General features: G+C 39.9%; 1 protein-coding gene across 2 annotated transcripts in view; it reads left to right on the forward strand.

Moving 5' to 3' along the window:
* The first annotated feature begins 409 nt into the window (after positions 1-409).
* Positions 410-23,380, forward strand: part of IL1RAP (interleukin 1 receptor accessory protein) — a 121,488-nt gene continuing 98,517 nt past the window's right edge. For both annotated transcript variants that reach the window (XM_008583819.1, XM_008583820.1), the window contains exon 1: positions 410-506. The gene's annotated coding sequence lies outside the window, so the exon portion shown is untranslated. The remainder of the gene's footprint in view (positions 507-23,380) is intronic.

Here is a 23,380-nt window from a genome sequence, read left to right on the forward strand (position 1 = left end):
CCAGGATCTTGCACTGAACTCGTGTGTGCGCCGCTGTGGATAGCGGGGGCGTATCTTCCCAGAGCGCCAGGCAGCGTGCCCAGCTGAGCTGCAGGACGAACCCCCTCCTTTCCTTGAGCGTTCAAGCCAGCCCAGGCGGCGGCAGGGCGCCGACGGGAACGAGCGCAGCCTCGCATCCGCCCGCAGGCCGGCTCCTCCTCGAGGCGGGCGGGACTGCCCAGGGTGCCGCCCCGCGGCCGCAGCTCGTGGAAGCCCGGAGCGCGGGTGGATGGCGAGCCAGGGCGGCGGGTGCAGCCTGAGCCAGGCGGCCCCCGCCAATCGCGCCGCGCCGGGGGAGGAGCCCCGAAGGGGGAAAAAGAAAGTGCGGCGGAAAGTAAGAGGCTCATTGGGGAAGACTGCCGGGATCCGGGCTGTGCTGTGGCCGGAGGCGCGGTCAGAAGCGGTGCCGAGCGCCCCTGCGCCCATCCCTGCCGCTTTCGCTGCGCCCGATTTGCTTCCCAAGAAAGGTGAGTCTCGCGCTGCCGCGAGCGCTCGGAAGAATCACGGAGCTGCAGAATCCGGGGGTAGATGGGTTCCTGGGGATCGTCGTCTTCAACCCTTCTGTTTTACAGAGGGAGAAAGTGGGGCACAGAGCGAGGCAGCTGCTGGGATAGGTCGTAGTGCCAGTTAGTGCTGTGGCCAGGATTCGAATCCAGCTGTCCACAGCTCCGTGTTTGCTCGGCAGAGATTTAAGTAACGCAGTTGTGGGACGGCTGCGCGTGGCTGCCCCCGTTCTCAGCCCTTTGAGGGATCTACTCCAGTCAGCCCCCCAAACCTCCCGCCTCGGTTTCTCCAGACCGCTGCTGTAAGCGGCGAGGATAGAAGGAGGCGGTGTGTCCCAGCGTGCCCGCTCGCTGTCACGCCGCTCCAGCCCCGAGCTGTGACAACCTGGGTAAAGGCTGCCTGCAGCCTCACTCCCTCTCACTCCCCTGACCTGACCTGCTTTCTCAGAAAGATGCCCCTGCCGAGGGTGTCCGACTGACCCCTGGCGGAGTCGGGGGAGAGGTAAGGCCGGCCAGCGCCGGTGACCTCTTCTGTTCCTCACAGTTCCCTCCCCAGCCCGGGAGGACGCGGAGCTGGCGGCCCTGTGGGGCACAGGATGCCCCGCATTTAGGAAGAGCTGACTTTGTGGAGCCATGTAGCCCCTTCCCACTTCTAAATTCTGGGATTGAACAAGGAAGCTGAGTTAAAGAGAAAATCACAAACGTAGAAGCAAACTTCTGCCGTTTCCTTTAAAAGCCACTCCTCAGCCTATCTTCCCTCTACCTCCTGGTTGTGAAATTGTGAACCAGGGTGCCACGGGAAGCATGTTGCTGCTCTGCCGTGTGAGCTACAGATTGAGAAAGGAGGTGGTATGACTCCAGCTCGGATGTGTATTAGCGGTGTGAACTTGGGCAAGTTAGCCCATCTATCTGATGCTGGTTTTTTTCAGCTGCAGAGTGGAGATTATAAAGGTCATAATGGGCCCTTAGGGTACTTGGGAGGATGAAATGGGACAATTCAGATAACATGTTTAGTGAGGTGTCTGGCCTGGCACCTGGTCAGTTCTAAACTGAGGGAACTACTGTAAATATAGTTATATTGTAACCCTGGAAACAGTGGGTTTTCAGAAAGGTGATTTCATATTAACTTACAGTATTTTTTTTTTTTTTTTAATTTGGAAATGTGGGGTTGTTTTCTTCTTTGGAGTTTGAACAGCTCTTTTACAATAAGAGTTTTCTGAATGTTGTCCACATGTGACTTGGATCATGGCTGTTTGACTTGGAATATAAAATTAATGTTTCTCAGTGATGTGAATTTTCTACTAGTTTGCAGGTCAGCCCTCAGGCCTGTGAACTGCCCTGATCTGAAACATCCTCTATTAACAAGAGGGTCTTGAATTTGACGAGAGGTAAAAAGACAAGAGGAAGAAGCTGGAAGTTGCAGCTATGTTATATACTGTTCACAGCCTTCTATTCCTTTCTTAGGTCAGCCAAGCAACTTTGTATTTTCCAGCTAGTATCAAAAAATAACAAAATTCTAGTGTATTTCTCTTGGGTTGTGCAGATGCTGGTAAATTCAGTGCCTTCTGGACACTAACTTACCTTATTTGAATGCAAACACCACACATGCCCACACCAGTCTTCTCACAATTAAGAAGCTTCCCTTGAATACCTCTGCCCTCCTCATGACAATTGATTTTTATTCCGATTGACTTCATACAATTATTCACTACTATCTACTGGCTATGCCCTAAGTCCCTGAATTTAATGTCCAGCATTTGTAGTTGTCTGTCCCCTTCACAGTCCATAGCATTTGTGCAGTATTGCTGAGTGCTTGAGAGGGGCTGTGATACACTGAGTAAAGGTAAGAGCCTGGGGGTGGCCCCTTATGTCCCTCCTGCACCGAGCATTTTTAGAGGATGGGCTCACTTGCTTCCGTCAGCTTGTTCTGTGTGCACGCATTGTGATGAGCTGGCCAGGATACATCTGAACGTGTGCCTGAAAGACCTGTGGGGAAAGGAAAATGTTCAAAATAAGGTCAGAACATGGGGATGAAAGGGAAATTGAAAGGTAATTCCTTTTGGTTCTTGTTCTTTGAAGGAAGGATGCCCAGTTATACCCTTTCTCCTTATACAGATTCTAATGCTATTACTAAAGTCATATGTATGTATAGAACTTTAAAATTTCCAAAGTGCATTCCATATATTATTTTTCTCGTTACTTGCAGTACTTGTGGGAGAAGGACATGGCAGGCATATTAATAGTGAAAGGAGCCCATGTTTCATGGTCAAACCTATTTGATTTCAAATCCCAGATGTATACCTAAGCCACTGAGTGATACTGAGCAATTTACTTCACCATTTAGAGGTTCTGTTTTATCCTGCTCTAAAATGGAAAAAAAAAATATATATATATATATATATATATATATATATGCTTACCCCAGGAATTTGTGTGAGAATTAAATTCAGTGGAACAACGTCAAGTACATACAGTGAGTAGGTGCTCACTAAATGATACCTCTTAGCTAGTCTCAGTTTATTGAGACAGAAACAGGGATGAGACTTAGATAATTGTGAGGTTGCCAGGGGCCAAGTGGTTAGTAAGCTGCAGCTCTGGGAATCTAGTTCACACCTTTTGACTTCTAGTTCAAGTCTTGTCCTGTCAATCCTGTCACCTCTCCGATGAGATCTTTGACAGTTTACTTCAGTTGTTGGGTTGACCTTATTTGGCTGGTAATTTCAGGTTTATCCTCTTTGTCCCAAAGAGAGTGTTTCCTGGCTAAGAAAATAAGCCTTAAACAAGCTCTGTAGAGTTTAGTGGGGTCCATGCTCAGGAGAGGAGGTTTAAAGTGATGCTCTCTGGGGCAATTTTCCTACTGTCATGGGTTTGATGTAATACACATTCAATTCCTAGAATGGAGGATACTGTGAAGACATATAGTTCAGAATTATGTCATCTTTTTCTTCCTGTTCTGGGTGGTTTCTTCCTTCTGCCATTCCCATGCTAGTTCAAGGCTGGTAAGAAGATTGAGCAACAAATACTACCAGTTTCCATACTGTTTTTCAACTTTTTTTGCCAATTCCGTGGGTAAAGAGGGGAATATAAAGAACAGTATGCAAAGGCAACATTTGCAGAAAAGACCACTGTGTGCTGGTGGTGCCGATTACTGGTCTGGAGTTTCACTCCACCTTGTAGCAACGGATGGCTGCAGGCTTATGTAGGAAGCTGAACAGAACTGTTTCTGGCCCAGGCAGTGGGACCTTTTATCCATTGAGACTCCTTACAGACCATCAGGTTTTTCTCCTTTGTAGCGAACAGACAGCCTTGCAAACACAGTTCTGGGAGAAACATTTTGCTCATTGCTTTTGGCATTTGGGAGCGTATGTTTGCTTTTGCCAAAAGGTAGGCAGTTAGCATCACCTTACTTGGCACAGTTAGGAAAGCAGAATGTGGCTGGAGGAAATCACAGCAGGAGAGAGAAGAAAAAAAAAATAAAGGTTATCTTCAGCATACACACGGTTTCATATTGTTGCTCAACTTCATTAGGCTTTGCTGGTGACACAGATGTAGGATCTGGTGAGTCATTGCCACCTTGTCCGTGAAATATTAAAGAGAGCTACCTACTGTGGTCCTTGCCCATTTTGGAAATTGTTCTGTGGAGGAAAAAAAAAAAAAAAACACCAAAGAACAGGAAGTTTAAAGAACATTTAGTATCTGATATTTTGGGGGATAAGTTCAGGTTAGCTACTCATTTGCTAATTTTTTTAAAGCTGAGAATGCATGGTTTACTCCGATGGGGTTGTTAGGAGACATCCGTCTAGTCTGACTTGATTCTAACTCTTTAGTAGCAGTGTGGATTCTAGAGTCTGGGAGAAACCTGAGAGAAGTTTCTCTATATGGATGTACCTCAGGCTCTGCAGCTGGGAAATAGGGGCATTGATGCCTACTTAGAAGCTTAAGTCCCTATCTCAGGACCTTATTTGTAGGAGACATTTAATAAACACTAATTCTTCTGCCAATAATTTCTTCAATTTATCTGTCTGTTAAATTATGATCATCAAAATTTAACAGCTTCCCTATACTGAACTTTACCATGGTTTGTGCTGAGTGCTTTAAATATATTATCTCATACAATCCTTGTAACAATCCTGTGTTTGTTCATTTGTTTGTTTGTTTTTTTGAGGAAACTGAGGCTTATAGAGGTTAAGTAGCAAGTACTGATGCTAAGACTCATCTATGCCTTTCATTTTAGAGCTAGGAAGGGCTGAAAATTGTCCTACCTTTCAACTATAACTGAGGACCTGGACTAAGACTGATGTCCCACTCCATCCCCACCCTGCATTCTGATCCTGGTATTACTTTGCCCATGACCGAGATGTCTTCTTACCAGGGGCCTAAAACGTGGGAGAGCGGGACAAGGAGCTCTCTAAGTTCTTCTGTTACATTGCATTGTGTATTTTTCTTTAAGATTCCTTTCAACTCTGAAATTCTGTAATCATATCTCTTTGCAGAAGTCTAGGCTAAAAGGGGGAAAGGGGAATAAAGAGAAAATACCCTTATTATTTTATGCCCAGTAGATGTATTTTTTGACCACACAGAGGAGGGTGAGGAAAATCAGCATTCATTGGTGCATTCACTTTTGTCATTTCATTGAAGCATAAAAATAACTCTGGATATATATTATTGTCTTCCTTTTACAGATCAAAGAACTGAGCCTCAGGGAGACTTACAGGCTTGCCCAGGGTTATCCATGAGAACCTGTGTGTGCCTGAGTACAAAGCCTTTTGGTCCACTATACCACGTTTACTAGACACCACTCTGTAAAATCTGAGGACTATATTCATAAATGTCCCCTCTCCGTATCCTCACACCACACCACCTCAGCTGCAATCTCCTTTCCTCCTCTCTGAGCTCTTTCCTTTCCAAAAATGGTGCTCAAATCCTTTCTTGATTCTTTTCAGTCCATAGAACTCCTTTAAATGCTTATAGCATCTTCTATCTCTATTGTGATGTTTTTAAAAATTATTTTTACTGTGAGACAGTAATTTGTGCCTTTGTTTTTATCCATGTCCCTAGTTAGCCCCTAAGCAGCTGAGGACATGCTTTATCATGCCCTGTGCCTAACACTGTGCCTGTACACAAGAAGAGCAAAACTGAATGGATGATGGATTCATACTATGTCAGGTAGGCCCAGAATTGGCTTTCCAGTTTTCTCTTATTTTACCATAGTATTAGTTATCCCAAAGGTTGCCTCTATAGACTAATAAGGTAATTTAAATTTCCTTTAGTTTTGTGGTCACAAAATCAGACAAATGATAGAGTCACAGACCTTAAGAAATTTGGACATCCCTGGCTCAGTGATGGGAAAGCATATTTCTATCCTAATAGTAAAGGGCATTTTGCAGCGAACAGTGAAGGATGACACTGAAGTGCATGTTTGCATATATTGACAGCAAGGCCAGTGTCAAGTGTCATTAATAAATTACCTGAGAGAAAGTAGGAAGTTTCCATGGAAGTAGGTAGCTGCAATGAGCTTCGATCTCAAGATTTCTAAGAATAGTGAAGAATTCACATCAGTTCACCTATTATTTGATTTAATTGGCATCGGTTGAACATAAGGACAGGTAACCTTTTATGTCTAGTTTATATCCAGTCAATGCCTGTGGTTTCTGCCTGCCTGGCACAAAAGTCCTTATGATTACACTGGCTTCCTCCTCTCCCAATAAATGCTAAAGGCAACAGAAAAGAGAACCAGTGATTTTATAAGCTCTGATATCTGAAAATGTTCTTTTCATAGATGGCACAGTCCCTTAAGCTAGATATGGTTAGATGCTGTGGTGATTTAAAATTGTGGCTGTGTAGCATAGTGGGCTTTGACGTCAGACTGACCTCCCTGGGTTTGACTTTGGGCAAGTATTTGGTCGATCTTTGCCTTATTTTCGTCTTCTATAAAATGGGGATAAATAAAACCCACTTTGTCAGGCTTTTGGAGGTGTCAGTCATATGCCATGACATTTGTTAAGAGCCTGATGCATAAGGATTTTAACCTTTATATGGTTAACAACATCAACAATAATGATATCATGGCATGCCCGCATATTACTGGATGAGAAAATGGAAATCCTAGGTTCGAATAATAACAGTTTTCATTTATATAGAACTTTAAGCTTTCAAAATGCTTGTTATTATCTACACACATGCACACACATATAAAATTATTATTTTTTTTTACAATAACTCTGAGCAATTAGGGCAGGTGTTGCCAACAACATTTTACAGTCTGAGTCTCAGAGAGTCTAAATGTTTGCTAAGGCCATGTAGCTAGCAAATAGTGGAGTTAGCATTGGACCCTAGCTTTTTAACTCTAAGATCGTGCTTTTTTCCTTCAGCCATCCAGTCCACCAGCCCTGGTACTGGTTAGTTACTTTTCCTTCTCCAGGCCTCTTTGATTTCACCTCTAAAATGAGGAGTTTGGACAAGATCCTCTCTAAGGAACTGTGATCTTTGAATTTGTGACTGTACAGTAGTGACTTAGGAGATACCATGAAAGGCTAGGAGTAGAATTCCACGTTTTCCACAGAAGCATTCAATCATTGCGGCTTATGAAGCATCATAAGTCGCAGACACTCAGCAGCCTCGCTGGCCTCAGCGAGAATCACAACTGAGCACTGCACAAGAAGTTAGATCGATGAAGACACCTTTATGCATGTCCTCAAGGATGTGCTTCTGCCTTATTCCTCTGACCTGCAAACCACTGCCCCCTCTCCCCTCAGACTCCAGGTTTGGCGATGGGAAGAGAAAATAGACAGATGGGTTAGGTGTATGGACATTTATTGTTTGGGAAATGAAAATAGAGCCCTTTTCTAAAAATTTTTTTCAATAACGCAAGCTCTGTATCACCGTTAATCACCATAGTCTTCTACAAAGAAATACATGGATCAAATATTTGATTGACTTTTATTAGGATTTTAGAATTATGAGTGCACATTTTCTGTTTTCTTCTTTTTGAGCTTTTAGTGCTCACAGAAGAAGGCTGGCTCTTGTCGAAATATAGGAGTTCTTTCAATTTATAGAAATGATAGAGACCTGAGAGTGGTTAGACACACTAAATAGCACTTTCTGGAAGATTGAACTGCAGTTTTCCAATTACTGAGTGAGACAATGGTGGGTGGGGGATTAAATGGATAGAGTAGGTAGTGAAGAGCTTGCTCTCTTTGGATTCAGGGTTGGGTTTGAATCCTAAATACTGCTTGCTTAGCCTGTCTAGACTTAGTTTTCTCAGCTGTAAAATGCAAACAAACATGTTCTGTCTGTCTCCTACATAGACAGGTAGTTAGATGGATAGATACAGATGTAGATCTATCTCTCCTCTCTCTCTCTGAGAGGTTAAAGTAAGGTAAAATATATTAAGCTCCTAGCACTCAATAACTGGTACCTAGAAAGCTCTCAGTAATATTCATTCCTCTTTCTTCATTCAGCCCTGCTATTTGCCCAAAGCCTCACCCATGATGAAACTCAGATGGGAAAGAGAGTACATTGAATAGGTGTCCTAGCCGGTCTTATAGAAAGTGCCCTAGTTTGGCAAATAACTGGTATGGTAAGGGATAGGAAATCAATGTGATATTTTCCTTAAAGTATCTGGGAAGGATTTATGTGGAGGAGGAATCAGACCAGTGATAAATTATGGTACATGGATCATCTACATCAGAATCATCTGGATAGCTTGTTAAAGAAGCAGGTATCTAGAGTCTCTGCACTGAACCATGAGAAACACTAGATTAGAATTTTCAGTACTGAGAGGCAGTATATTATAGGGGTCTGGAGTCTTTTTATATGGGTTCAAATTCTGCTCCATCTGTGTAATCCTAGGCAAGTTATTTAATTTCTCTGTGTAAAATGAGGATATACACAATACATAATTCATTGGGTTGTTGTGAGAACTAAGTAATTATTGCATATGAAGTGCCTAAAACAGAGACTGGTAAAAGTAACCACATGCTATATTACTTACTATGTAAGTCAGTCTTTAAAATACCTTGCAAGACCTCATTTGATTTACATTCTCTTTCCTCTCTGTCCAAATGTCCTAGATAAGTACATGTCTAACTCCTTCATCTGCTTGAAGTCCTTTCTCAATATGTTTTCAGTGAAGCTTGCTTTGGTTGCTTTATATAAAATTGCCCCTCATCCTGCTTCCCCTGCCCCAACCCAAGCCATTCTTGTCTGTCTTACCCTCCTCTGTTTTTTTTATTTCATTTCTATAGCAGTTGTCACCTTACCAGCTTCCATATACAAACTGAACATTTTATTGTTTCAAACATGCCTCTTAATAAGTTAAAAATAGCTTAATAACATAAACCAAACACTATTTCAAGTGCTTTATAAATTTTAACTTTCTGAAGCTTCAGAATAACCCTATGAGGCAGGTGCAGTTATAATTACCAGTTTACAAAAGAGAAAACTGAGGCCAAAGATCACAGAATTGGTCAGTGATAGAGCCAATATTTGCCCTTTGATTGTAAGAAGTGACCCTGCAGATTTATTCATCTCTGTTTGTCCCACTTTCTTCACAGTGCCTAATTTGAGGGAATAGTTCAATAAGTGTATCAAATCAATGAATGAATATGTGACCTATTCTTTCAAATTATATCACTTCATTAGCATATAGTGGTAAAAATATTGGTTTTAAACTGAGACAACCTGGAAAGGCTAATGCTATTCACTATGTCTGGGATATGGTAAAATTATTTGACATCTATAAGCCTATTTCTTCATCTGTGGTGTTGGCACAAAGACAGGGCTGTTGTGAGCATTAAATAACATGTGCATGTGAAATACTGAGCATAGTATCTGGAACAGAATTAGTGCTCAGTCCATCTGAGCTGCTTTTATTATTTTTTGAACTAAAATAACCTCCCTAAATGTGCTTATACTTATATTTACAGGAAGTATTTTAAGTTGTGCTTTTATTAAGTAACTCCCCTTTAAAAACCAAAGCTAAAGACCCAATCATATAATCAGTGATGTTAATTTTGTTCCAGGACTCATTCTGGCACCTTTCCCTCAGCAGAGAGCACACTGTGGCTTCTGAAAGGCCCTCTTGTAGGAAGAAGGGCCAGTTCTGGGGAATGACATGGGAGCAAGAGGTGCTATGTGACCTTCCTGTCTCTCCTCCAAACATCTGACATATCTTCAAGCAGCACTTCCAACCCTGCACATCATTCTTCCCAGCTTAGGTTTGCTGGAAAGTTATTTTGTATTCCAGGGATGGCCCCAGAGCATTCTGGGTGACAAGGGAAAAGCAACAGAAGGCTAGAATTTTGCCCCAGATAACACTTAATAAGGCTAATATACAGAGCTTGCCGGAAGTTTAGGACCTAATATTGATCCAGTGCTTCTTGTGTGCCAGGAGCTGTGCTGAGAGCTTTATTTTCTTTATCTCATTCAATCCTCCCTGAAGCCCTATGCGAATTTCAAATTTTAGTTGTAAACCAAATTGCAACTAAGAAGTAAAAACGTGCCAAAGTTACATCTATGTGTGTATTGGGGGGCTGTGATGACAAAAGCAAATATTTATTTGTGTTTTGCCACATTTTTCTTAAAAAGCAAATTGTGCAGGGTTGTAGCACCTTTGGAGTCTCCAGGGACCTACACTGCAGTGAAGACATGTTTAGCAGAGAAATGTGGCAAAGGTTGTATGAGAAGGTGAGAGCTTCTTTCTGGTTGACACTTTATTTTGCCCTAGAAGAAGCTGGTAACAATGACCCTACTCGTCTTCTGTTGGTTGCATTTGTTTGCTTCTTTGTAAGAAACCAATATGGCACTTATTTACAATTACTGTTTTTGGTTATGGGATGTTTATAGGTGTAACTCTCATCCTCCCACATCTCCCAAGTGAAGTTCAGGAGTTTCAATAAAACTGACAAAGTTTGATGATTTCCTTTGAGGAAAGGTCTACACACACACACTCAGGCATGCAGGCAGGATGGTGCCTGAGTCGTAGTTGGCACTCACTGCATATTAGTTGAATGAATGCGTGAGAAAATAAATATCCTTTTTTTTTTTTTCTTTTTGAGATTGGGAGCTGCTGTGGGATTTCTAAAAATGGTGAAATTTCAATAAGTACCTTTCTTTTTAAATTTTTGCTTTAAAAACAATTTCAGAAGGAGATTATTCTAAAATATGTGACATTACTTAATCTTGGTTATTCAGGACAATTTATTGGAGTGAATTTTAATTTCTTTAGAATTTATCAAACTGAGATCATTTGCCTGTATACTAAGTGCCTCCAGACTGGTATACTTTTGAATTCATGTAATCTGATTTTCATAAATTTTCTGTTCTTTCTTTCTCTTATTGTCTGCTAGTTCTTGTTGCTTTCAGCACGTCTTAATCTAGCAGTTTTTTCTCCATTCCCCTTACAATTAGTAGTTTCTACTTTCCCGTAAACTAGGGAGCTGGGTAGTAAGTTTGTCTGAACTATGTGTATAATAAGAATACACAGTGCTGAATGCAAATCAGAGAGACTGCTTTCTAAGGGAAGGGAATGGAAAGGTCTGTAGAAATAGTCTTCATGTAAGTGAGGTGATGTCACGCATTTCCATTACCTATGTTAGTATAAAGGGAGTAGTGGCAGGGATAATTTATTTACTTCTTTGGACAATAAGCATTTTCTGAGACCCTGCTGTAGGCAACACACTGATGAAATATAGAGATTGAAAAACAAACAGACACAGCCTCTGAAAAAGTAAGAATTTATAGAGTGTTATGAAATAGAGTGTTATGAGTGTTTGTAAATTTTGGGGCACTTGGGGCACTAATTATAGGGGCATATAATATTAGAAATAGTGTAAGTGTATATAATGTAACATTTAAAATTCTATAATAAAACATTAGTGTTTCAGACACGAGATAATTGTGTAGATCAGGAGGGGGGTGTATGAGGAAATCCTGCTTAAAGTGATGGACAAGTTTTGGACACAGAGACTGGTAAGGAGAAATGGTGTATGAATTAGGATATAACCAGAGGACCAGAAATGAAATGGACGAATGATGTAGAATATAGGTCTTATCAGAGAGAGCTACAATCATGGGAGAAGCTGGGCATTTAAAGGCCCAGAAAGGAACAGTTGGGAGATCAGAGAAAAGTTACTAACCAAGGACCCAGAGGAGCTGGAGAAGTCTATGGAAAGCTCTTGCCTCTGCCTGTGGTAGTTAGACAGTCAGGAAGAGAAGCTGGTGTGAAGTGCAACAGAGCAGTCTGGAATCCATGGGGACTAATTGCAACCCTTCACTCTCTCTCACTGTATTTAACCCTGATGATGTGGGTGGCTTGCAGAAGGAGCTGGTGCACTCAGCCATGGAGCTTCACACCTACCTGGCCTTGGACTTAGAGAAGTTGAAGGGGCACATCTGGCAGCAGTTGAAGGAGTAGTGGGTGTGGCTGCTGCCCCCACCTAGAAGGTGATCAGCAACAACGTGCATGAGCTGCATTAGTGCCTTCAGGCCTAGATGGACCCTATGAATGAATTTCCTTATGGCTAACCTTAGCTTGAACCATAGAGAGTAGGTAATTCTGGAAAACATAATCCCAGTTTAACTAAGTTGGTCAGTTATAAATCACAAGTGATAACCCAGATAAAGAGAACAGGATGCAAACAGATGCCTTGCTTGAGAGCCCAGTTTGACTGGGAAATGATATGTGAGCACAGGGACCACTGAAGATCAGACTCAAAAAATGTGAGCAGGGGCTGGGGATGTATTATTGAGAATCTTAAATACCCTGTTGAGAAATTGGCACTTACTCTTGGAAGGAAAGGAGAAGCAATGAATATTCTCAAGCAAGGAAGTGGCATTATTAGATCTGTGTTTTAAGATAGGTCTCGCATTGGGTGTCAAAGTTTTGGAGCTTAGAGAGGGAATAGGTGGGGCAATTAATGAAGATTCTACTATAACAATCGAGGCAAAACATTTTGCACAGCCAGAACTCTCATCTGTTCTCACTGAGGGCAGTGGCCCAGAGTAATCTTAAGAGGTTGTTCAGGACCAACCTGGAAATTAAAAATGCTAGTGTACCTTTTAAGCTAAGGTGATTTTACCTATGGCTAATATTGTCAACTATAATGTCCTTATGACATGTCTAGATAACTGTTCTTGAAAATTCCCTGATGATTCTGCCTCTAGTATGTGAAGAGCAAAGGAAAGTATACATGTAACTAAAACACTGACTTAAATAAAATTGGCTTATGCAACCATGTTAGTATATCATTTTGAGAGAAGGAGAGATCCTATGAAAAAACAAAGCGTTAACTTATTTCACTTAGAAAGCTAAAGCTTTTTGGCTTTATTGACTTGTATATAAGAGTATATTTCCTTATGTTTGCCCAAGTGCCCCTAAATTTACAAACTCCTTATATGTCTATTATCTCATTTGATTGATAACAGTTCTGCAAGGTCATTTTGATTCAAATTATTGTAAGTGAGACAACTGAAGCTCAAAGGTTGTGATGACCATCATTGGCCACTGAGCCCTTGATTCAAGAGAGCTCACTGTAGTTCTACACATTCAATGGGCACCTTGCTGTAGCTCACCCTTCCATTTCATTCTATGCACCACTGCCTGATAATCTTCTTGGGACACATATTTGGTCATGCTGTGTCCATGTTCTAAATCTGTCCATAGTTTTTGGACTTCACTACTTTGAAGGTCACATAAAAGTGACCCAGAGAGTAGGCTCTTCCTAACCCAGAGTTACAGTTTCAGCCATTCTGATTCCTCACTCCCCTGCAGAATTTTTCCTGCCTTCCACCAAAGCATAGTATGTCAAACACAGGGTAAAGAGGAAAGCGTTTTTTACAAAAACATACCTACACAGGTACCTTCATATCCCCAGGAGATCCACACACCTTGGAATTAAGTCATTCCATAAGTCTTCCCTGTCAGCATTTCCCAGCACATACTCCTGAGTGTTTAAAAACCAACCATATCTCCTGGATTTCTACTTGTCAAGACATAGCTGCAGTCATTAACATGTCTTCACTTATTTAAATACACACTTACACCCAGTACTGTATTGCCTGAGATTTCAACAGCCAACAGCAAGTGAATGGAAAACCTTATAACCTCCATTCAATGCAAGATTGCAGTGTTTTGTCCTCCTGGAGAGATTTCTAGAGCATTAACAAATGTAAGTAACTACCCCAGGTTCTCGCTTTGGGGTGTCTAGGATTTTTATAGTTAATGATGTAGAGTCATGACTTAGGGGAACTGGAGGAGGCATATAGAAATCAAACTTTCCCAGCTTCCATTAAATGGAGTATGTGTCATGGTTCTCAGGGAATACTAGATCACTAGGGTCAAAAAGGCTAACGCCCTGGCTTTGCAAATAACCTCTCTGTAACTGGTCTTCTAAGTTCTAGTACAGTGTACTTTCTAATGTCATATGCTGCTTCTCTTGTCCTGGTTCTTACACATGAGAACTGGCCTTATTTCTTCCTTCCAGATACATGGGTTTTCTGTTTCTTTGTATTTGCTACAGTATGTAGGAGAAAGCTGGGGAGAATCAAATGCTAGACTTCTAGTAATAAGGACAAAAATAATAATAGCTAATGAATTTGATGCACCAGTTGTACCTGATTCCATGAGGTGCTTTACTGACACTTCACCAGTAAGGAGACTGAGACTCAGCATGGTTGCATAGCTTGCACCACAGTGGAGAAGGGTTTGAGCCCAGGTCTTGTGACTCTGAAGCCCATGGTGAAACCTCATGCTTTGCACAGTATGCTGAGGCTGGCCCTGTATCCCATGGCCTCTGTCTAGTGTGCTTACATGTACAGCTGAGCATTTGGGAACAGGTGTTTGGTTACTATACTAATTTGTCTTGCAATTCCCTAGAAAGCCAGCTGGTTCAGAGCCAGCCCCTCTGGTCCTTGACTTTCTGGCCTCTTACTGCTTCCTTTTCTCCTTTTGCAATTTCCTTATAGGCTTAGACAGCATGGGAGGTGCCTTACTCAACTGAGGACAGTTTTTTCTGTTTTAATGACATTTTCATTTCATTGGTGTGTTTTTTTCACTTTGAGGGTTAGAGAGAGTTGTAAGGGAAGAAGTGCTTCCCAAAAGCCCTAGTTCCCCATTTTTGAAAGTGAGATTGATGGAGGTAATGGAAATTCTGCTTTCAAATGCTAGAACCACTGGATTAAATGCCCAAAGGTGTTGGTAGAAGAGGGGGACACTTGCCCGACATGGCTCCAGAGACCTCAACTAGGACAAGTAGGTCTAAATTACAGGGGATCAGAGTCTAGCTCAATATAATGAGACATTTATTACAGTTAGAATCTTATGAAAACTAGACTAGTAATGAGTTCCTCATCACTAGAGATATTTAAAGAAGGGCTGGACATATACTGGGCAAGGATATTACAGGGAAATTTGAATATTAGAAAAAGGGGTTTGAATCAAAATGACATTTAAGAATTTTTCCGGCCTTGAGATTCTGTCTTGAATTCACTTAGAAACTTTATATTAGGAATAAAGGTTTCCCCTTGTTATAATTAACATCAACTAGTGATGTCGCCTCCTCCCCCGCCCTGTGCTTCCCCCGTCTGAACAACTACTCGATTTAAGAAGGGGACTTAGGATGAGGAAGGATGTGGTTCCTTCCCACTTGGCAGCACTTCGTGTCAGAATGGAAGACTTGTGTCTGGGCCTGGCACAGTTCCGTTGGGTCCTCTTACCAGCCCAGTAGTGTCTGTGACCAGAGCACGTGGGAGGTGCACATCCGTGTAGAAAAACCTCCCACTGGCTGCCAGCTTGGATTTTTTTTTTTTTTTTTTTAAATTTCTAATGAATGCATTCTTGCCCAGGGCAGACCTCTTGCAGGAATGATGACACACCCTGGAACAAGTCCGAGGCAGGCCAGGCAAGCATCCCCTGAAAAATGCTCCCTTGAAGTTGGCCGCGTATGAGAAAGCATCTTTGAGAGCAGTTTCTTCTTGCCATTTCAAAGGAAAGCCGCTTGCAGGCCAGGATGTTAGGAATGCAAAGCTCCTTGGTTTTTGTTTGTTTGCTCGTTTTTTCTATTTCCTTTATTTTTTAAAATTGGCTTACTACTAATCTAAAAACTCTGCCATTCAAAAATGATAATCCTTTCATATAATGTCAGAATTGAGACAATTCTTTGGTTCTTGAAGAAAGAATTATTGCAATGATAGGAAGTGTCCAGCAGCTGATTAAGAACTTTGGTTTAAAAGAATAAAAAGAGATACAAAAACTGGCAGTGGATCATACTGATCAGCACTGCAACTAAGAACAGACAATGCTTTGCAATCAAATAAGGTGATCTTTGTCTTTAAGACTTACAGAGACTTCACTAATCTCCATCTCAGTTCAATTTTTTTTTTCTTAAAGAAATGTTATAGCTCAGTGTGTTTTGCTCAAATCTAGCAGGTTTGGGTACCCCAAACTATGAATGCTTATCCCTTATAGGGGGGCTTCAGGAACTCACAGATATCTTAGATCAGTCCACCTCTCCCCAGGAAATAAAGATGTGAAAAACTTCATAGCTGCAAGGACTCAGGGATCTGATCCAACACTGCTTGTAGGAAGATTAGCTGAGATTTCCCATGTACACCATAAATCTTCACAAAGTCATGGGAATAGATAAGCAACTTCAGCTACTTTAGCAGCCTGCTTATTGCTCCTGGGCTAAAGTAGCCATCTTCTTTTGATAGAGGACTGTTGCCTGTTTAGACATGGCTCTTTCTCTGGATGTAAATAATGTGTTATTTTTAGGGGACAGTTATATTTCTTAGCAGTTTTTCAGAGTTGGGAAGCTGCACGGCTTTATCAGAAAAAGGCTTGAACTGGGAATCAAAAGCCATCTTCTCACATTTCCACTAGCAAGTTATTGACTTCACGAAAGTCACCTCTCCTTCCTGGGCTCCTGTTTCCCAAATAGTGTCTTAAATATTATTAACTTCCGAGGTCCTTTCTGATTTTTTAGAGGTTGTCTTGATAAGAAGATAGATAAAGGGTGAGAGAGTTAAAAAAAAAAAAATAAAGCAAAGGAGAAGGTGAGGCTTAGGAAAATAAGAGTCCTCTGTTTTAAACATGTCTCAGAAAGCCTTTGTTGCAAATGTAGAAAACTTAGTCAGTATTGTGTACTGCAGGGTGTCTGGATTTCCCCTAAATTTGTTGCATTGCTATTTGCTAAGAGCTGACTAGAAATATGAATCGTAGCCATGAGGAAGTGTAAAGATCATCATGTTCTCTTCACTCATTTTACGTAATGACCCTGCAAACTTTGTCCAGAGTTACACAGAGCCTTGAACTCAAGTCTCTTGCCTCCTTGTGCAGAGTGCTTTCAAGAACATTGCCTGTTCAGTTTATTTTGCAATGATGAGTACTCAGAAAAAGAATCAGGCCAGATTCTCAAAGTTGTTTGATTTTAAACAATAGAGTTTCGTGGCCAGAAAAACATGCCAGCAAGGAGATTTGCTTGTTAGGCGTACAAGAGAACTTCAAAAAGTCTGTGGAAAAAATAGAAATAAAAGATAATACAAATCTTTGCATGAACTCTTTGAAGGACCCTTGTATATATGACTTAATCCCTTTTGTGCAGCTTTATTCCTGACCAACAAGTAATACTTTCTGTCTCTTGGGTTTTAGAAGGTCTTCCTTCTTTTAAAAAAACTATGCCTTGTAACTCACTCTTAGTTCCCCACCAGGGCCACTCACATCCATATTTCTGACCACAGTATTTCTGAAGGTAAAACTTCATCTCTCTGGAAAAACTCAGTAATGTGTACAGTAGTGCTAGGTCTCTATAACGAACAATAATTTATTGTATGCCCTCAAATGGCTAGAAGAGAAGAGCTCTCATCACAAAGAAATGATAAATTTTTGCAATGACGAATTTGCTAACTGTCCCGATTTGATCATTACATGTTGTATACATGTATTGAAATACAACTCTGTACCCCATAAATGTGTACAATCAATACATTTCAATTAAAATATAAATACATTTCTTTTAAAAAGGAGAAAAGTGAAGGTTTTAGTTCCTAATTATGAATTTTGAAATCATGGAGTAGCCACAAACACAGGGGCATAGGATTCACGTATCATGGATTAATAGCTCTGATTGTGTCCAACAACCTTAGACATATGATTGACCTTAGATCAATCACGTTATCTTTGTGTTTTTGTTTTTGTTTGTTAAATGTGGTGGTTGGCTCGAAGTGTTCCTATAATCAAGGACCTTGTAACTATTTTGATAGGATGTTTTCTAAAGTGTATTCCATACTATACTGCTGTCTTATAGCATGTATTCCGAGAAATTATACTTTCATAAATAATTCAGGGCCATAATTTTGAAAATCAATTATTTTTCACTGTGCATAATAATGTTCCCAGGACTATTGAAATATGCAAGACAAACACTAAACAGATGGCCTCAGACCCCATATTACTGTTTTTGTCTTTGTTTTTTAACTTTTTTTGTTTGCTTTTAATAGCTTCACTTTCTCACTGCCATCAACATGCCTACTTATAAAAACTGTTGCCTTACATCCATGTTTGATGCTTTTTCTCTGGTTTGGCATAAAGACTCAGATAACCAAGTTGTTAGAATGAGGATATGAGGGTCTGTACTATAGGTGAGGTTGATTAATTTTTGTTTTTGTTCTTATTTTTCTCAGTTGATGTGTTCTAGTTGTCATTTAGAGCTCTGGTTTGCCAAGTTGTTGGCTACTGGGTATTTATTTGATAAATGACATTGTCCAGTAATTGAGTTACCAGTTGTTGAGGTGTGGCTATATGCCTTTGATTCTTTGGGTCTCACTTTCCTCCTCTTTCAGAGGTTGAATTCTTTGGCCAATAGATTTATTTCAGGTTTTTGCTGTGATATTCTGAGTAGATGCTAGGGACTCTATTGATTTTTAATTATTTCTAAAGGAAAAGGACCATAAGCATAACAGTTGCATGAAAAGGACAAATTTTTCAAAATAATCAAGATGCCATCAATAGAGAAACGATTAAATACCCTATGGAATAGCTGGACAATGCAATCATATTTAACCATTAAAAGGAAGGCAGTAGAATTATATAAACTGATCTGGAAAAATATGAATATGTTGTTAAATAAAAGAAGCAATTTGTAAATGCTCATGATTCAATTTTTTCAAAAAGAAAAAGAAAGGAAACATTATTTATGAAAATATGGAAAATCTGTATCTAGTAGATACATGTGATTATGTTGGGCACGGATTGGATGAATGCTTAAAGGAAAGAGAAGGGGACATAATGTTTTCACTCTTACCTAATATAATTATTAAAAAAGGGATGATAGGATTCTAATTTTTCAAACATTATTATGAATATTTTAAAACATACAGCAAAGTTGAAAATATATTCCAGTGAACACCTACATAACCACTACTATTAACATTATGTAAAACTTGCTTTATCACATCTCTATCCATTAAGGGAGATTTTTATGTTTTTTAATATTTTCAGACTTATTTAAAGAATTAACCTGGAGCTTTTTGGTAAATGAAACATATAGCCCAGTCCAAAGAATCATAACATCATATTTAGAGATTTTACTGATTTGGGTGGACACAGACACAAGTACTGATAGAGGATTCGCTAGATACCTTTACTTCAGATACCTTTCCTCTTCTTTTTTATTGTTGAAAATGTCAGGGGAAGCAGTGAACTTGCCCCTTAGGGTCTGGCAACTTGCATTGACTCTGCTGTATGTTTTCACCTGTACGCAGCCATACGAAAACCTTTGCACTCTTATAGCCTCGTTTAGTTTCCTTTTTCAGGGTATTACATTATGAAATATTTATGGAAATGATCAGGTTTTGAGAATAAATACAAATGATTTGTGATTCCACTGAGCCACTGCTTGATTTTAGGGTGCTGAGTGGCAGACACTGTAAGGAACCTGGGATGGGCTGTATTTTATTTCTTTCCTATATAGTCTCCTTTGAAAAAAGGTTATTTATTTGAGGATGGGCTATGATTTGCAGAGAGGCAATTATACTGGAGAATAATAATGTATACTTAATAATAAATATCAAAATGTGGAATACTTGTATGAATAGCTTTAGACCAGATATAAATTCTACGATTTTTAATTCTACATAATTCATTTTAACAGTTGGAATTTGCTTGTCTTATTGGTGACCAGATGTCCCCTCCCCACTAAAATAGGGACAAAATAGGATCTAAAATAGGGTCAAATCCACACAAGATCCACATCATTTCTTCCTGTCATATGATTCTAGGCCTATTCCTCATAACACAATTCCTTGTCTACCCCTCTTCAGACTATACTGTAGTCTTATATTTCTTGCTTTTCTCTAAGTACCCCATGAGCTTTTCTGCTTTTAGAACTTTGCTCAAGTTATATTCCCTTTCTGGAATTCCTTTTCCTCTTTTCTTCCCTCCTTTCCTCTCCATTCCTCACACTTCTGTGTGCTTTCTCTGTTGCCCCCTCCCCACCCAGACATACACACCTATTATCTCTGCTATCTCTCTGTAGGGTCTTTGCTCTGAAACCTCTCCAAACCCATTAGCTAGGAGGAATCGCTGCTGACTTAGCATTTCTACAGCTCTTTGTTGTCACTTAGACTATTGTGTCTCAATGCATAGTCTGTGGAGCAGCAGCCACAGCAGCCTCTGGGGGTTGCCTAGAAATGCAGAATCTTGAGTGTTGTCCTAGACTTACTGAATGCAAATCTTCATCTTACCCAGATCTCCAGATCATCCTTATGCACATTCCATTCAAGAAGCACTATCTTAGAGCAGATATCCAACTCTGCCTTTCACTTGGTTACTTTTGTGTCAGTGGAGTCCCTTACACCGCGTCTTGTGATCAGGGACTGTGTCAAGATATCTTTCAAATTGTCTCATTTTCACCATTGCCATGGTTGGGTTTTCCAGACCCTGGCACAAGGGGCTTACCCCATTATCGAATCTCAGTCTCCTCCTCTCACTTCTTTGGGAAAAGCCACAATGATATGGGGGGATTAGAGCTTTAAGAAGCTCAGGTGAATTCACTGTCCAAGAGATTATACTTAAAGCACAGGGAAACACAGTATTAATATTTTATTGATAAGGTTTTATCAGTATAACTATCATAATTGTGTATTTGTTCCAATAATTGGAAGCCTGGTCACAAGGTCAGCGTAAAGTCCAGAATCAGATTTTGACATCTTTGACCTCAGGAAAATAACATTGTTTTAGTTGATTATATTTGCTTTAAAACTTGACAAGTGAGAAGCTTTATAATTTGAAAATGCTTTTTCTATCTCCCGTTACAGATTGCCTTCAGATTCTTTATCCCAGTGTCTTCTCTCTTCTATTTTCCCTGCATTACTGTTTTTCTTATTGTCTGTCATTTCTGTCTTCTCTTCTAGTTTCTACATATTTGTTTTTCAGTTTTCTTAGTTATTGCACTCATTATCCCAACACTCAAAATGTCTGTATTGTGTAACTCTGGTGATATCCCTGATCCATCACAATAATGCTGAGAGTAATTAATAAAATTACAGTAAGTATAAATAAATATATAAAATAAAAGTAGTAAAGTAAAGAAAATAAAATAATAATGAAATATAATAATGAAATAGGTAAAAATTAAAAAAATAACTAAATAAACATAAATAGTATAATTATAAGTATGATAAAATAAATAAAATAAAACAATAACCAAACAGAAGATTATTTGATTTATATAAGAACAAACTCACTGCAGACTTGCCATTACTTTTTCTATTAAAAGAAAATCTTGAATATGTGATACCTGTTACATCAATTTCTCTTAGATTCTTAAGATTTAGAAATTGTTTGAATACTTTTTCTGCTTTTACTCACTAATTTTCTTAGAAGATATTTTCTAGGTCTGTGCTCTCCATGTGCCATTGCAATGGATGCAAAGATGAATGATAAAAAAAACAAAGCACAAAACAAAATGTGTTTTGCCTTTAAACCTCCAACGTGCTCACAATGAAATAGAAGAGATAAGATGTGCACACATAACCAAATAACAAGGTGGAGGGGTAAATACTAACAAATATGCAAAAAAAAAGAGTCATAGAGTTTTTGTTTCGAGATCGAGGAGGTGCTGGATATACAGAATGGCGGGAAGGAAGGTTATTAGCACTGAGGGACTGTTATTCACATTGGTGTCCACCGCCCCCCTTCTTTCTCCATCTTCTTTCCTCTCTGCTTTTTCCCCTCCTTTCCAAGATCTCTTATTGCCTTTTCTTCTCTTTTGTCTTTCCATTGTTGTCTTTGGTGAAGAATGTTTGTATGGTCTTCATTCTGAAGCTGAAGGCCTGAAAGGCACCAATCTCCTTTTGAAAGTCATTTTATAAACCATTTTTATAAACCTATCTGTAGGGAAATTTCTTTGGGTTCTGGATGTACTATTAACCAATTATTTGTTTTCAGAGAATGATACTCAGTCATTGTTTAAAAATTTGTCCTTTCTTTTTTTCCCCTAGAATTTCATTTGGCTTTTCCTTCTGGTTTTCCTACCTGTTTGTCATAGCAAGAATTATTCTTTCTTATGTGTGTCTGTGTTTTAGGTTTTTTTCCTCCTAAAATCTATCTTAGGGAAAATTATAGAGGCTTTAAGTTTAGGAGGTTTGAGTAAGTAAAATTAAAAACAAAAATCTTCTCCCAACCGAGAAGTTCTCTCTGCAAAAGTAGGAGAGAAAGAAAACACTTTTATTATTGAATAAGCATTACACCAGAAGTGATGTGCATTGTAGGTAATCCACTAAGAGATTGTAAAGACAGAAAAATATCTCACTCTTTTTGCAGCCAGGCAGTCCATTACATACATGTTTTCAAGATAGACAATAACTTGGCCTCAAGTAAGCTTGACAGCACCATTTGTCACCCATAGTTCATCCTAACTTTACCTTGTAATTTGTAAAGTACCATCTGTGTTAGTTAATTGGCTTTATCCAGAGGAAAATCAAACTTCTCTTATCTTTATCACAAGAGGTAGTTTTGTAACTTGGAACAAGGTGCACATCAAAACTAGGCTCCTACTCTCCCATAGAAACTGGGAGATAGGGGCACTGCTCCCTTGATGTTTACTTTTTCAAGAGATGATCCCCCTACCCCAAGTCTTTGAAAAGGTCACAAAGCTGACAACAGGCCAATGCAGTCCTCAAAGAGAGGAGAAGGTACTTAAAGTTTTCTAAAGTAATGCTCTGAGAAAAAGTAGTAGGGGGGTTGTGCATCTCTTCCCTTATTTTCAACAAGGAGAATTAAGTCTCTTATTTTTGATTTGTATTTGTCCTTACGAAGGTTAAGTCATAGTTCAGTAAGTTTAGCTAATGAGGTTCAGAATTAAAGTCTTCTTATTATTTTTACTTTGAGATCATTGAGAGATTCAGCTGAGATTTGTCTTTGGCCTTGTGTAACAAATTATATACCTGCATGATGGAATCTGATTTGAAAATTCATTGTGGCATTTAGTACTTTCACATTGCTGTGCAGCTATCACCACCATCCATCTCCAGAACTTTTCTGTCTTTCCCCAGCTGAAACTGTACCCTTCAAACACTAACTTCCCAATTCCTCCTCACCCAGCCCCTGGCAGCCACCGTCATTAGCATTTTAAACCAACTATTAAAAATGACCCATGAAACTTCAATATCCTGCCTATGGACAATAAGTAGAGAGTTATGTTTGCCCAGGATTTGAAAGACAGAGGTATTTTCTTGGGAAACTGTGAAAAATAACTTTAAAAATCTTTGAATGTGACGGGGCTGGCCCGGTGGTGCACTGGATAGTGCGCTGCTTGGGAAGCGTGGCGGCGCTCCCGCCG

The sequence above is a fragment of the Galeopterus variegatus genome, unplaced genomic scaffold (assembly GCF_000696425.1).
Source record: "Galeopterus variegatus unplaced genomic scaffold, G_variegatus-3.0.2 Scaffold3051, whole genome shotgun sequence".
Classification (NCBI taxonomy): domain Eukaryota; kingdom Metazoa; phylum Chordata; class Mammalia; order Dermoptera; family Cynocephalidae; genus Galeopterus; species Galeopterus variegatus.